The 13269-nt window shown below is 41.9% G+C and overlaps 1 protein-coding gene across 2 annotated transcripts in view; it reads right to left on the bottom strand.

Annotated features, from left to right (window-relative positions):
• LOC124787813 (UDP-glycosyltransferase UGT5-like) overlaps window positions 1–12578 on the bottom strand; it is a 51236-nt gene extending 38658 nt beyond the window's left edge. Inside the window, exon 1 of one of the 2 annotated variants that reach the window (XM_047254741.1) lies at window positions 12450–12578. The gene's annotated coding sequence lies outside the window, so the exon portion shown is untranslated. The remainder of the gene's footprint in view (window positions 1–12449) is intronic. The other variant, XM_047254743.1, reaches the window with a different exon arrangement.
• Window positions 12579–13269: the final 691 nt, after the last annotated feature.

Genomic DNA, 13269 nt, shown 5'->3' with positions numbered 1-13269 from the left:
TAATTCTCGCAAATTATAATCCATTTCTCTACTTTCCCTTTGTTGGATAGTGCATTCGCCACTTTTACTTTCATTATTTTCCCCTACTAATGGAATTCCAGTCTCACTCAACTCATTTGCTTCAGTACTACAGGGATCACAACACTCTTTCTCTTGGTTAGATACACTTTCTCTAATTTCTTTAAAAGAATCTTCATCACAGCCATGTACTCTTGCTGTCACTAGGTACACATCATAATCGGTATGGCTCTCTAACACTGTCATATTCGGGTCCAAACTAATCACTTGAGTGGAAGATCTTTCTAATTGTGCTGGCTGGCTTTTGAGCTGATGTACATATTCTGCATACGAGGTAATTTCTGAATCGGCATGCGTCTCTGCACTATGCCCCTTTTTCTTATCCACCCTTCCCTCTTTAATTACTTCTCGATGCGATTCGTCGACTATTCGTACGAACCTTTTACCATAAGTCACATCACTCCTACCTTGCCCCTGCCTCTCTGCACAGTTGCCATCCCTACCGACAAACAACGCCTTCTCTGACTCTTCCATCATCAATTCGTCACTCTGACCTCGAATTGTACTTATTTCATTCACGTGAGCCTTCCCACCCGACCGATATTCTTTTCCTACTTCATTTCCCTTAATAATTCCTCCCTGCTCTCTCTCCTCTGTTTGTATCCCTGCATTATACTTCGCAAAGTTCCGTTTATGTAACTGCTCTTCAGGCGAACGACGCACTATCCTACTATAGTACTGACTACTCCGATCTTCCCTATATTTGGGCCATTTCTTTCTTTCCGCGCGCGTTAGGCCCTTGACCTGCGCGGTATTTAGTTTTCCTGATTTTGATAATGCATCCGGTTTCCCTGATAGTGTCCTCTCCCTCGCTGAGAGTTACCTCCTCGACCTCTTCCTCTCATCATGTTAATTTGCGGTTCATTCCTACCACCTTTTACTATTCCATTCTGATTTCTGAAACCTCGAAACTCTCTAGTTTCACGCCACCTATCTTCATTCTCGATTTTTTCTAAAAATTCATCGAATGTTCGATGAGTGCCTCCTACATAACGCTTTGAATCGTCAGGTAGCTTTTTCCAAAACTCCCCCACTATCTCTGATTCTGATCTACGATCTTTAAGATACTCCAAACGCTTGAACCATCCTTCACAGTATTCTTTCATGAGCCCACGCCCATGTTCTGGCATTCTGGCGACAACGAATTCTCTCCACAACCTATCTCTCTGTTGTGTGCTCCAGAATTCCTCAAGGAACTTTTCTTTGAAGTCTGTAAACTTCAAATTGTCGATATCCAAATTCAATCCCCAATGTTTAGCATGACCTGCTAAAGCGTCTATTACTAAATTAATTTTTTCTTTATCCGACATGTCTGTTGGTAAGACACGTTCACAATTTTTTATAAAATCCATTGGATGCCATCCACCTTGTTTCTTTTGAGGATCGTATTTTTCCTCCCTACTCAGTATTTCTGATTTTTGCATTACCAATGGGATACCACTACAGTTAAGGAACGTCTGATTCTGAACTTGATGACTTAACAACTTTATCTCATTACGCAGTGTATTTTCCTGCTCCTGCACACATGCATCAAAACTCAACATGGTATTGCGCAGTGTTTCAATATCAGCTGCCATTTCTTTAACAATCTCTTTCTTTACAACTGGTACTATCACCTGTAATTTACTTTCAATTATCGGTTCTAATTTTTCACTAACCAAAGGTTCCACTGATTTCTCTATTCTCTGAATTTCGGTATCAAATCTTTTCTCTATTTCTGTGACTTTTCTCTGAACATTTGTTATTTCAGCCCTAATGCTATTTACTGATTTGTTTACCTCTGTGATACGCTGGCTTTGCGTATTCAAAATATCTAAATTGGCTTTTATTTTACCAGATAGGTTTTCATCCAATTGGGATATATGACTAGCCATTTCTGCTTTCAAACTAGCATTCCATTCTCGAATTTGCGCCATCATCCTATTTAACAAACTTGTTAATTCCGTATCCTCTCCCTTGTGACTTGCATCCACAGATACATTGAGTTCACTTTTCACTACCTTTGGTTTCACTTCCCGTTCCTCCTGTCTTGTGGGTGTGGATTCATCTATAAGATTTTCCAACCCTACAACAGTATCTATGGTCCTTAATTCTGGGTCTGACCTTGTAATGATTTCGTCTTGCTTGTTACTATTCGACTCCATCTTATGCTGCTGTATTTCGTGCCTAATAGAAATGTTTATTAAACCAAGTATTACTTGTTTAACTCCTACTATTAAGACTTCCTTTTGCTGCTTTGCAGGTTGTCGCCTTGAACTTACCAATTGTGGTATATTTGTCTACAACAGAATTTTAAATTTAAAATTTTCTTGAAACTACAAGTTTATATAAAACACTTTTATTGCAGCCATTATTCTACAAACATGGTAAGTCCTGTCACGGTCGCCACATGCGACCGAACCGCCAAATCTTTCCATCAGTAAATGGGGTATGTTCTCAACTGACTCGGTTGTTTTAACCCCCTCCACTGACGGAATGACCCGCTTCCTAATTCCGTATGTATAAAGCCAATACGGACTTGTAGCTGTCACGCCTTTGTGCTTACTGCTACGTATTTTAACCGTAAATAGCTCAGTCCTAATGGTAAGAGGTAGTAGTGAATTCACGTTGTTAATCTTTGAATACAGCACAGCTGCCACAAGCTCAGCTCACTTTTACTCCACTCCTACCCTCGCCATTGCACCACATTAATTAGGTGCTACATGGACCTTGCTAAATTCACTTGCGTATACATTTTTGACCGTTACTCGCCAGTATTTACCTAATGATTAGTACGCTCCTAACCGGACTATTTCCGAAAGAGCTGTGATGATTGAACGGGTTCGATCCACGGCCTACAGTGCCCTACAGTTCACACGGTAACACTGCCTACCTGACCCACTTAACTTGGTAGTGAGCTTATGTATCCAATCACCACTGCTAGCAGCAGTGGATAATCCTATCAGCACGACGAGAGCAGCAGACTTACCGTCGAATCCTCCTGAAAATACTTGTAACTACGGTCGCCAGCTCTGAAGGAGCAAAAGAATAAATCAATTTTTTGGCTCGTTTCAAAGTGAAACGGCTTGAGTTGAATTTAAACTTAATTCTGAATATTACTATTTCTGATCATTCTAGGTGATTCTACAAAGCAAATACTCTCTCAATTTCTGTGAGTTGGTTTGGTAATTACCACCAAGACAACTTATGCAACTTAGGTTAACAAAATTCTATCCTTCAACTTATTTAATGATTTTGGATATTACTCTTTGGACAATTGATATAGAATTAGTTAAGTGACTTTACTTGAAAGGTTACTCAGAAAAATTTAAGTAACTATAAATAGGCGACTCATTCTGGTGTGACCATTGCTCTTTTCAACATTCTTATACGCTAAAGTATTCTACAACCAAAAGAATTGTAAATGAAAGAGGCAATGGTGGCCTCAGTCTGATTTCACTACACTATGTTTCAGGTTACTACACTTTACAATGAACAACATGCGTCGTAATTTTACTCATTACTATATTCTGTCCTCTGCACTTGCATAAAAGAAAACTGGTATTCTCCTTTTACATGTATATAAAGTTCGACTTAACAATTGCAAGCAGTCTTGCCTTGGGTAGACGTGTCGGTGCTGGTGGTGAGATGCATGTGGCTAACGCAGCTCTTCACGCCTCATGCCCTCAATGGCGGCTGGAACTACGAGCTGTAGCACTCGTATAAGCTACTGCACGTCCGCCATAAAATCTGGGCGCAGGAACTCTTACAATCAGCCCCAGTGGCATAGAGACGGCTTCGACTACCATTCGTCGCGTTCTACTCCACAAACGGCGACGATATTCGTCTCTTCGCTGTTGCACAATCACTTTTGCGTGAGCACAGTTACGCACGTCCGGTCACGTCAGCACTCCCCAGGCCATTCCATTGTTCAGTCCCTGTGTCTCCAGCTACCTCTAGCTACGCTCGTATCACCAAGAGTGGGAGCGTTCCCCTACCACCTTTTCACCGAAATCATTTAGTATTTAAGAATATTTATATTTATTACCCTGGAGTTCATACCAGTCATAATAATGTACTACTAGCACCTTATAACATTAAATCATACAGTAATAACTTATAATTACCAAGAAAAAGAATACATTTGACTCCGAGAGCTTAGTGCATTGTCTGACAGGCAGCGCTAATTCCCAGTTTCGCCAATAGATGGCATCAGGGTGCACTCCCTGGCAGTCTCACACCAGCGCGCCCGTTTCCGACGCGCGGGCTCCAAATTACTGTCAGCCCACCATCATTTCAGTTCCGTTACAAGTTCTAAGTTCTAGGGGACTCATGACCTCAGAAGTTAAGTCCCATAGTGCTCAGAGACATTTGAACCATTTTTTTGTTCAGAGAAGCATGCGAGCACTCAGATGGGATATGAATCCGCTACCAAGCTCGCAAGCGATGTAGTGATACTCAATGTAGTGATGCTCTTATACGACGTGATGGGTGGGATCAGACTTAGTGACACAGTGATCAAGGATTGAGATCATCTCGACTGCCAGAAATCCAGTGCGTTTAGAATAGGTAGTCACTCACTTACGGTGCAATCTAAGAAAGTATGACATTGTCAGTACTCATACGGACAGTGATTTTGAACAATGTTTGATTGATAATTCACACAGGACAACAGATGTTGAAAAAACAGGTGTTAGCACAATCAAAATAAAAACTGAATGGAAAGTCCAATAGTTTGATGTATGTGTACTTATTTAAGTCGCTTAAAGACCCATACAACCGGTTTCGCAATTTCTAAGTTGCATCTTCTGGTGTATATCTGTACAAAATTTTTTTTTAATTGATGCCTTGATGATGGGGAATTGAAGTTATCTTAGAGATTTTTAAGTACTGAATGAACATACTTAACCATGGAAAACTAGATGCGGAACATTTTTTCCCTTAGTTAAGTCTGCGCATTCAGTACTGTAAGATATCTCAGATACCTTAAGTTATCAAAGCATTAATCTAAAAAATTTCCTGTTGACATGTGCATCAGAAGAGTTGCGGAACAGATTGTATGGATCTCTAAGCGACTTAAATAAATTCACCTAGAGCGACTTTTCTTTGTTTTATATTCTAAAAGTTTTAACTCTCATTTTTTTTTAAAAATTGTTGTACTGTGTGAACTGTCAGTCAGTCACGCATAACTGTTATAACTATGGCTGCCCCAGTTAAAAATAAAATATATCTGTTCGAGCAGTGGATCCAAACCACAGAGAAGATTGCCGTAGCTATGAGGAACAAAGGGAAGGTATCGAATACAAGTTCACAAATACACGCGTCCCAAGGTAGAGACGATGTTACAATGTGCAGTACACTTCTGTGGGCAACACGGCGCATGTCAGCCTAGAGCAGGACGAATGGTTAAAAGCCAGCATTAATGTGTGATTTCAGTGCCTGCACGTCTCGGACGGCCTCTGCGTGTACGACACATCTCACGTGCTTCACAAGTAGAAGCTCAGAGCCCTGGAGACATTCCGTAGAATAGGCAGTATTGACCAATATATTGCCGCTGGAAACGTGTTGCGCGCCATCCTAACGCAGAAGTGGGCTGGAACACTACAAGGTTGGCCGTACTGTCGAAGTTATAGGAACACAGGCAGTTTTCTTGTAATTATGTGTGGCGTGTAAGGCGCAGTTGAGGGACGACCGGTTCTGCTGCGTAGTCGTCATCTATCACCGCCAGTCATGTTAAGCTGGTATAGCGATTTGCCTGACGTACCACTGGGAGTTTGCCAACACGTCTTCTAAGGCTAAGTTCGCCTCACGCCTTGGCAGACGTGAAACAGCAGTACTATGCTAGCGACAGCAGTTCGGTTTCCTTGTTTACTTCATGTGTGCGGAAGACGTAAAATCTAAACTCCTCTCTGCAAAATTAATGACTAATCGTCTCCATGGGGCGGCCGGAATGGCCGAGCGGTTCAAGGCGCTTCAGTCTGGAGCCGAGCGACCGCTACGGTCGCAGGTTCGAATCCTGCCTCGGGCATGGATGTGTGTGATGTCCTTAGTTTAGTTAGGTTTAAGTAGTTCTAAGTTCTAGGGGACTGATGACCTCAGATGTTAAGTCCCATAGTGCTCAGAGCCATTTGAACCATTTTTTCGTCTCCATGGACGGTGGCGATGGCGATAACACAAATAGTGAACTGAATAGCGGTAACAGTCAATTACCAGCTACAGAATTATATGCTATGATAGTACACACTTTAAATACTGTGAACATAGTCGATAACAGCCTGGTGCAAGATGAAGATGTCGAGACGGCAAGACCTGAGGAGAACTCACAGAGCCGGCCGAAGTGGCCGTGCGGTTCTGGCCGCTACAGTCTGGAGCCGAGCGACCGCTACGGTCGCAGGTTCGAATCCTGCCTCGGGCATGGACGTGTGTGATGTCCTTAGGTTAGTTAGGTTTAAGTAGTTCTAAGTTCTAGGGGACTGATGACCTCAGATGTTAAGTCCCATAGTGCTCAGAGCCATTTGAACCAAATACATCAAAAACTACAGTAGACTAAAAGCAGAAAGTTTCTCTGCTTAAGGGGCAAACGCTTTAGCTCAGTTTTTCAGAGTAATAACATACAGGCTTATGTTCGGTCTTTCATGACGGCGTGACGAGGTATCACCCAAGATGGGGACTTTACTGTGTCTGTAGAAGAAAGTTTGGACATAACCAGTGCAACGTACCTGTAGTAAACGCTGCACCAGACCCATTACAGTAGGACATCAAAAAGCCTATCCCAGTACGTTTGCTAACAGTGAAGCCCTCCCCCCCCCCCCCTCCAAAAAAGGAAAAAGAAAGAAAAAATCAGGCTACGTTTCTATTCATGGAGTAAGGCGCCAGGTGAAGCCATTCATACCATCCGTCTTACCAAGCCTGAACTATTTGAGACTTAAACATGGAAGTAATCAGTATCGTAATTGTGGAGGGTTTGATAAGGGTACTGAATATGACTGTGATAAAGACACTCCTCCTACACGTTATATTCGTATGTAAGCAACCTATCAGGACTTTCTGTTAAACATCGGAGGATGGTTCGAAGATGGATGAAGATACAAGACACAGTTCGGCTGCACTACTCCCTTGCTTTGGACTATTATTTAGTGTTGGTCTCCCGTTGTTGAGTATCATCGAGTTACTTTCATCAATGATCTCTGCGATTAATCTGCCAAATCTGTCTTCTCGACGTTAGTCCGACGCAAGATGATGTGCATTGAAGTCCTGCGTTATTAATTTTGAGTTAGTACTGGAACTTACGAGAGTACCCAGATGGACTTTAGTTATATCATTATGTGGGGCCCTGAATACAGAAATTATGTCAAAGTTTCCAGTATCTGAGAGAATGGAGACACCTGCGTATTGAAATTCTGCATGCCTGATTTAAAAATTTTATTTAGGATCTCATGTTTAATTAGAAGCGCTTTTCCTCCATACCAGTCTTCGCTGTCACCGCGCACAATGTTCGAGCTGGATATGGCGATGTAAGTCAGTAGAGCTAAGCGCGTCTCACTGCGTATATTGCTATATGCTGCACGTTCATAAATGAAAGTAATCTGTTTTTATTACTGCCTATAGAACGTACTTTCCATAGCATTATATTGTACGGTAAAACAGCCATTTACCATTGATTTGTCAACTGCCATTAACGTCGGAGCGAGAATCTTATACATGAGATCTTTCAAGTTGCGCTGCTAGACGTTTGCATACACTCACGAAACATGTCGACTGTAGAAATGTATCCTTCCTGCTGTTAGTGCAGCTGAGACATGGCAACGTGACGGGAGATGTTGGCAATTCTGTTGTCGACCGCCGATTTCCTGGTATGGCTCTCAATTGTGTCTAAATCCATCTGAGTTCCCTTAAACAACGATAATACTCAGAATAATTCACATGTGGGTCGTAAGTCAAGTACGGTATTAGTTTGCAGAATCTAAAATGGTCGTTTAGTGTTTAAGCTACAACTGCTCTTATTTTCACGTCACAAGCCTTCAGCCTTAATCAACATTTCAGCAATGAGAAAGTCTGTTACGATTGCAGCATCGCGCTCGCCGTGTGCTCCAGCTCCCGTCTCCCAGTGCGAAGAATGTGGTGAAAGTTAGGCCAAATTTCACTGGATAACAACAAATTTTCGTCTAGTTTTTCTTTTTTATCTTTCTTTGAGCGAGCTGTAACTGCCAAGAACGAAACTGTAGGAAAGCCTCGAACGCGTTACCACTGATGGTCAGTAGGCTGAACAGGCAGCTGGTGACAATTGCCATCTCTACCAGACTGTGGAAAAACTCATTTATTGTTAATGAAATTTGGAAATTTGTGGTAAGGACTATGGGACCAAACTGCTGAGGTCATCGATCCCTAGGCTTACGCAATACTTATTCTAACTTAAACTAACTTACGCTCAGGACAACACACACACCCATGCCCGAGGGATGACTCGAACCACCGACGGGGGAGTCGCGCGAACCGTGACAAAACGCCCTAGACCGCACGGCTACCCCGCACGGCCCTTATTAGTGAATTATTATTGTTATTGCAGAAGGCAGAGGCACCCCACTCTGGTGGACTTACAACAAAAGTTGAAGCTAATGAGTTTATATGTTTTCATCAGTTTTTGTATTGTTAGACACTGGAATTGATCGTTGTTACTTATATCTAACAAACTGTCACCTTTAGTGTGTTACTAAGGTTAAATTAACTTCGCAGGTGAATACATATCATACAGAAATGTTATTGTTGTTCTGGTCTTCAGTCCAGAGACTGGTTTGATGCAGCTCTTCATGCTACTGTATCCTGTGCTAGCTTCTTCATCTCCCAGTACCTACTGCAACCTCCATCCTTCTGAATCTGTTTAGTGTGTTCATCTCTTGATCTCCCTCTACGATTTTTATCCTCCACGCTGCCCTCCAATAGTAAATTGGTGATCCCTTGATGCCTCAGAATATGTCCTACCAAGCGATCCCTTCTTCTAGTCAAGTTGTGCCACAAATTTCTCTCTCACCAATTCTATTCAATACCTCCTCATTAGTTATGTGATCTACCCATCTAATCTTCAGCGTTCTTCTGTAGCACCGCATTTCGAAAGCTTCTATTCTCTTCTTGTCCTAACTATTTATCGTCCATGTTTCACTTCCATACATGGCTACACTCCATACAAATACTTTCTGAAACGACTTCCTGACACTTAAATCTATACTCGATGTTAACAAATTTCTCTTCTTCAGAGATGCTTTCCTTGCCATTGCCAGTCTACATTTTATATCCCCTCTACTTCGACCATCATCAGTTATTTTGCTCCCCAAATAGCAATCCTTTACTAATTTAAGCGTCTCATTTCCTAATCTAATTCCCTCAGCATCACCCGATTTAATTCGACTACATTCCATTATCATCGTTTTGCTTTTGTTGATGTTCATCTTATATCCTCCATTCAAGACACTGTCAATTCTGTTCAAATGCTCTTCCAGGTCCTTTGCTGTCTCTGACAGAATTACAGTGTCATCAGCGAATCTCAAAGTTTTTATTTCTTCTCCATGGATTTTAATTCCTACTCTGAATTTTTCTTTTGTTTCCTTTACTGATTGCTCAATATACAGATTGTGTAACATCGGGGATAAGCTACAACCCTGTCTCACTCCCTTCCCAACCACTGCTTCCCCTTCATGCCCCTTGACTCTTATAACTGCCATCTGGTTTCTATAGAAATTGTAAATAGCCTTTCGCTCCCTGTAATTTACCCCTGCCACCTTTAGAATTTGAAAGAGAGTCTTCCAGTCAACATTGCAAAAACTTTCTCTAAGTCTACAAATGCTACAAACGTAGGTTGGCCTCTCCTTAATCTATTTTCTAAGATAAGTCGTAGGATCAATATTGCCTCACGAGTTCCACCATTTCTACGGAATCCAAACTGATCTTCCCCGAGGTCGGCTTCTACCAGTTTTTCCATTCGTCTGTAAAGAATTCATGTTAGTATTTTCCAGCCGTGGCTTATTAAACTGATCGTTCGGTAATTTTCACATCTGTCAACATTAGCTTTCTTTGGGATTGGAATTATTATATTCTTCTTGAAGTCTGAAGGTGTTTCACCTGTCTCATATATCTTGATCACCAATTGGTAGAGTTTTGTCAGGGCTGGCTCTCCCAAGGCTGTCAGTAGTTTTAATGGAATGTTGTCTATCCCCGGAGCCTTGTTTCGACTTAGGTCTTTCAGTGCTCTGTCAAACTCTTCACGCAGTATCTCCTATTTCATCTTCATCTACATTCTCTGCCCTTTCCATAATACTGTCCTCAAGAACATCGCCCTTGTTTAGACCCTCTGTATACTCCTTCCACCTTTCGGCTTTCCCTTCTTTGCTTAGAAATAGGTTTCCATCAGAGCTCTTGATATTCATATTAGTGGTTCTCGTTTCTCCAAAGGTCTCTTTAATTTTCCTGTGGGCAGTATCTATCTTACCGCTAGTGATATATACCTCTACATCCTTACATTTGTCCTCTAGCCATCCCTGCTTAGCCATTTTGCACTTCCTGTCGATCTCATTTTTGAGACGTTTGTATTGCTTCTTGCCTGCTTCATTTACAGAATTTTTGTATTTTCTCCTTTCATCAATTAAATTCAATATCTCTTCTGTTACCCAAGGATTTCTAGTAGCCCTCGTCTTTTTACCTACTTGATGACTTGCTGCTTTCACTATTTCATCTCTCAAAGCTACCCATTCTTCTTCTTCTTTATTTCTTTCCCCCATTTTTATTGGCAATCGTTCCCTACTGCTCTCCCTGAAACTCTCTACAACCTCTGGTTCTGTCAGTTTATGCAGATCCCATCTCCTTAAATTCCCACCTTTTTGCAGTTTCTTCAGTTTTAATCTACAGTTCATAACCAATAGATTGTGGTCAGAGTCCACATCTGCCCCTGGAAATGTCTTACAATTTAAAACCTGGTTCCCAAATCTCTGTCTTACCAATATATAATCTACCTGAAACCTTCTAGTATCTCCAGGCTTCTTCCATGTGTACAACCTTCTATGATGATTCTTGAACCAAGTGTTAGCTATGGTTAGTGAGCCCCCAGGAAATGTTTCCCTGTTCCGGTAGTATGAATTATATCTCTCAATAATGGCACAGTATTGGTTACTTCATCTAATACACGACGAGAAAGGACAGAGCCGTTTTCCCATAATATGTCACATAAAATTTCCACTCTAGGCAGTCCCAGACATGAAATAAAAGCGATACGTTATGTTTCATTTGCGTTAGTGTTGTATAGACCCTAATGTGTGGTAGTGATTTCCGCCACCAAATTTCATAATGTTAAATGTACATATCGCGCGGTGACTAATCATTAACTCAGGAGATAAGGGTATGTTCGGAACTGTGCAATAAATGGGTTGGGTTGGGTTGTTTGGGGGAGGAGACCAGACAGTGAGGTCATATTTCTCATCGGATTAGGGAGGGACCATCCCGGTATTTGCCTGGAGCGAATTAGGAAAATCACGAAAAACCTAAATCAGGATAGCCGAACGTGGGATTGAACCGTCGTCCTCCCGAATGCGAGTCCAGTGTGCTAGCCACTGCGCCACCTCACTCGGTGTGTGCAATCAATCATCGATCCGCGAAGTATCCGTGACTGGAATAGAAAAGGTAAAAGGTGGCGTTCCTGAACCGTCAAAAAAATGGTTAAAATGGCTGTAAGCACTATGGGACTTAACTTCTGAGGTCATCATTCCCCTAGATCTTAGAACTACTTAAACCTAACTAACCTAAGGATATCACACACATCCATGTCCGACCTGAACCGTCACTTTGACATGTAGTATGCAGTTCTTTATTGTGTAAATAAGCAAGGAAGAGGAGCGGAGGAAAGAGCTATTAGATACGCATGTCACGACACAAAATAAACTATTATTAGAAATGATGACGTAATGGCCTAAGCGTAAGTAAGAGAGCAAATATTTTTTAGCGTCGACAAGAATTAATAACAAATCAGAGGGTGAACAAATAACAAACAACAATGAGGCAAACTACTGAGAGTAACGCAGCACATCGACAGCGCTTCTCCTCGTATTGAAAAAATTTGTGGTCTTATAGTGTCATCTGAGCAATGGTAAATCTCCAGAAATTTCCTTCAGTCTAGAAATGCTCAGTACTTCTTTCGTAGGTGAGCACTGGGCGACTGTATGGATGGAGAGGTGGGTGGCATGAATACACTCCTGAGAACCTCGTTTTCAATGAAACTGTGTCAAATCTGCCTCGTCTACACATTGATATAGAGTCTGAGAAATTTAGTGAACCGGGTGATGTTTCTGTAGTCTCTGGAAGCACGCAGCACAGAGGAGCTCAAAGCAACGATCAAATCTCTGATAACTTACGGAATAAACGCATGGAAACAAGCAGCGCGCGATCTGATGAAATAAAGAGCACTGCAGCTACTTATATGAAGGCGATTTCAGGAGCTGAAGAGAACGATGTTGCACTTGCACCGATGGTGCCAATATGGGCGTCGAAACAGCCTCTGGAGCAACTGGCTGCTGCGTGCACACGTTCAGCCATTTATGTCTTTGCCAGATGACGTACTCGGCGGCGTCAAAATCGCCGTATCATCGGGAAGAAGCACCTTGCTATCACTGGCTGGTGGAATTGTCAGCTCACGCTAGTTTACGCTCAGACATTTATCTTCGCCTGGTTTGGGAATCGTCACCATGACACGGCGAATATTTACAGCTTTCAGTGTAGGGTTACATGACCCATGTTTAGACCACGGACTCTCATCCCGGAAGTTTTAACTCAGAGTTAACTACGTAATTACTACAACGCTGGATGTTATAACTGAAATGAGAAATTAAGATTATTTTAAAATTTGCCGTTTGCTGTTGTTAAAACAGTGACAGCTAAGAAAGTGATCTAGTAGTTTGCTTACAGTGTACCGTTAAGGGTAAAGCTGTGGTGAAGCTTTCATTGGCTGGTAACGTTACTGTTTTCGTAGAAGCTTAACTCCACAACTCTCTCGTTACACTTCTGCTTTTGGTAATCAGGAGCCTTCGCTACAGACTGCTGACTCCTGGTTTACAGAGGTCGTGCTTTCGTCAGTCAAGACATGTGTGAAGATCGATTAAAATATGTTTTTGTCCCGAGATACAGCGGAACAGTTCGCAAACTGACAGAAAGAGATCACGATGGGGTTGTCAGTAA

This window comes from Schistocerca piceifrons, chromosome 3 (genome assembly GCF_021461385.2).
Source record: "Schistocerca piceifrons isolate TAMUIC-IGC-003096 chromosome 3, iqSchPice1.1, whole genome shotgun sequence".
Taxonomy (NCBI): Eukaryota; Metazoa; Arthropoda; class Insecta; order Orthoptera; family Acrididae; genus Schistocerca; species Schistocerca piceifrons.
This window is presented reverse-complemented; position numbering and strand designations above follow the sequence as displayed.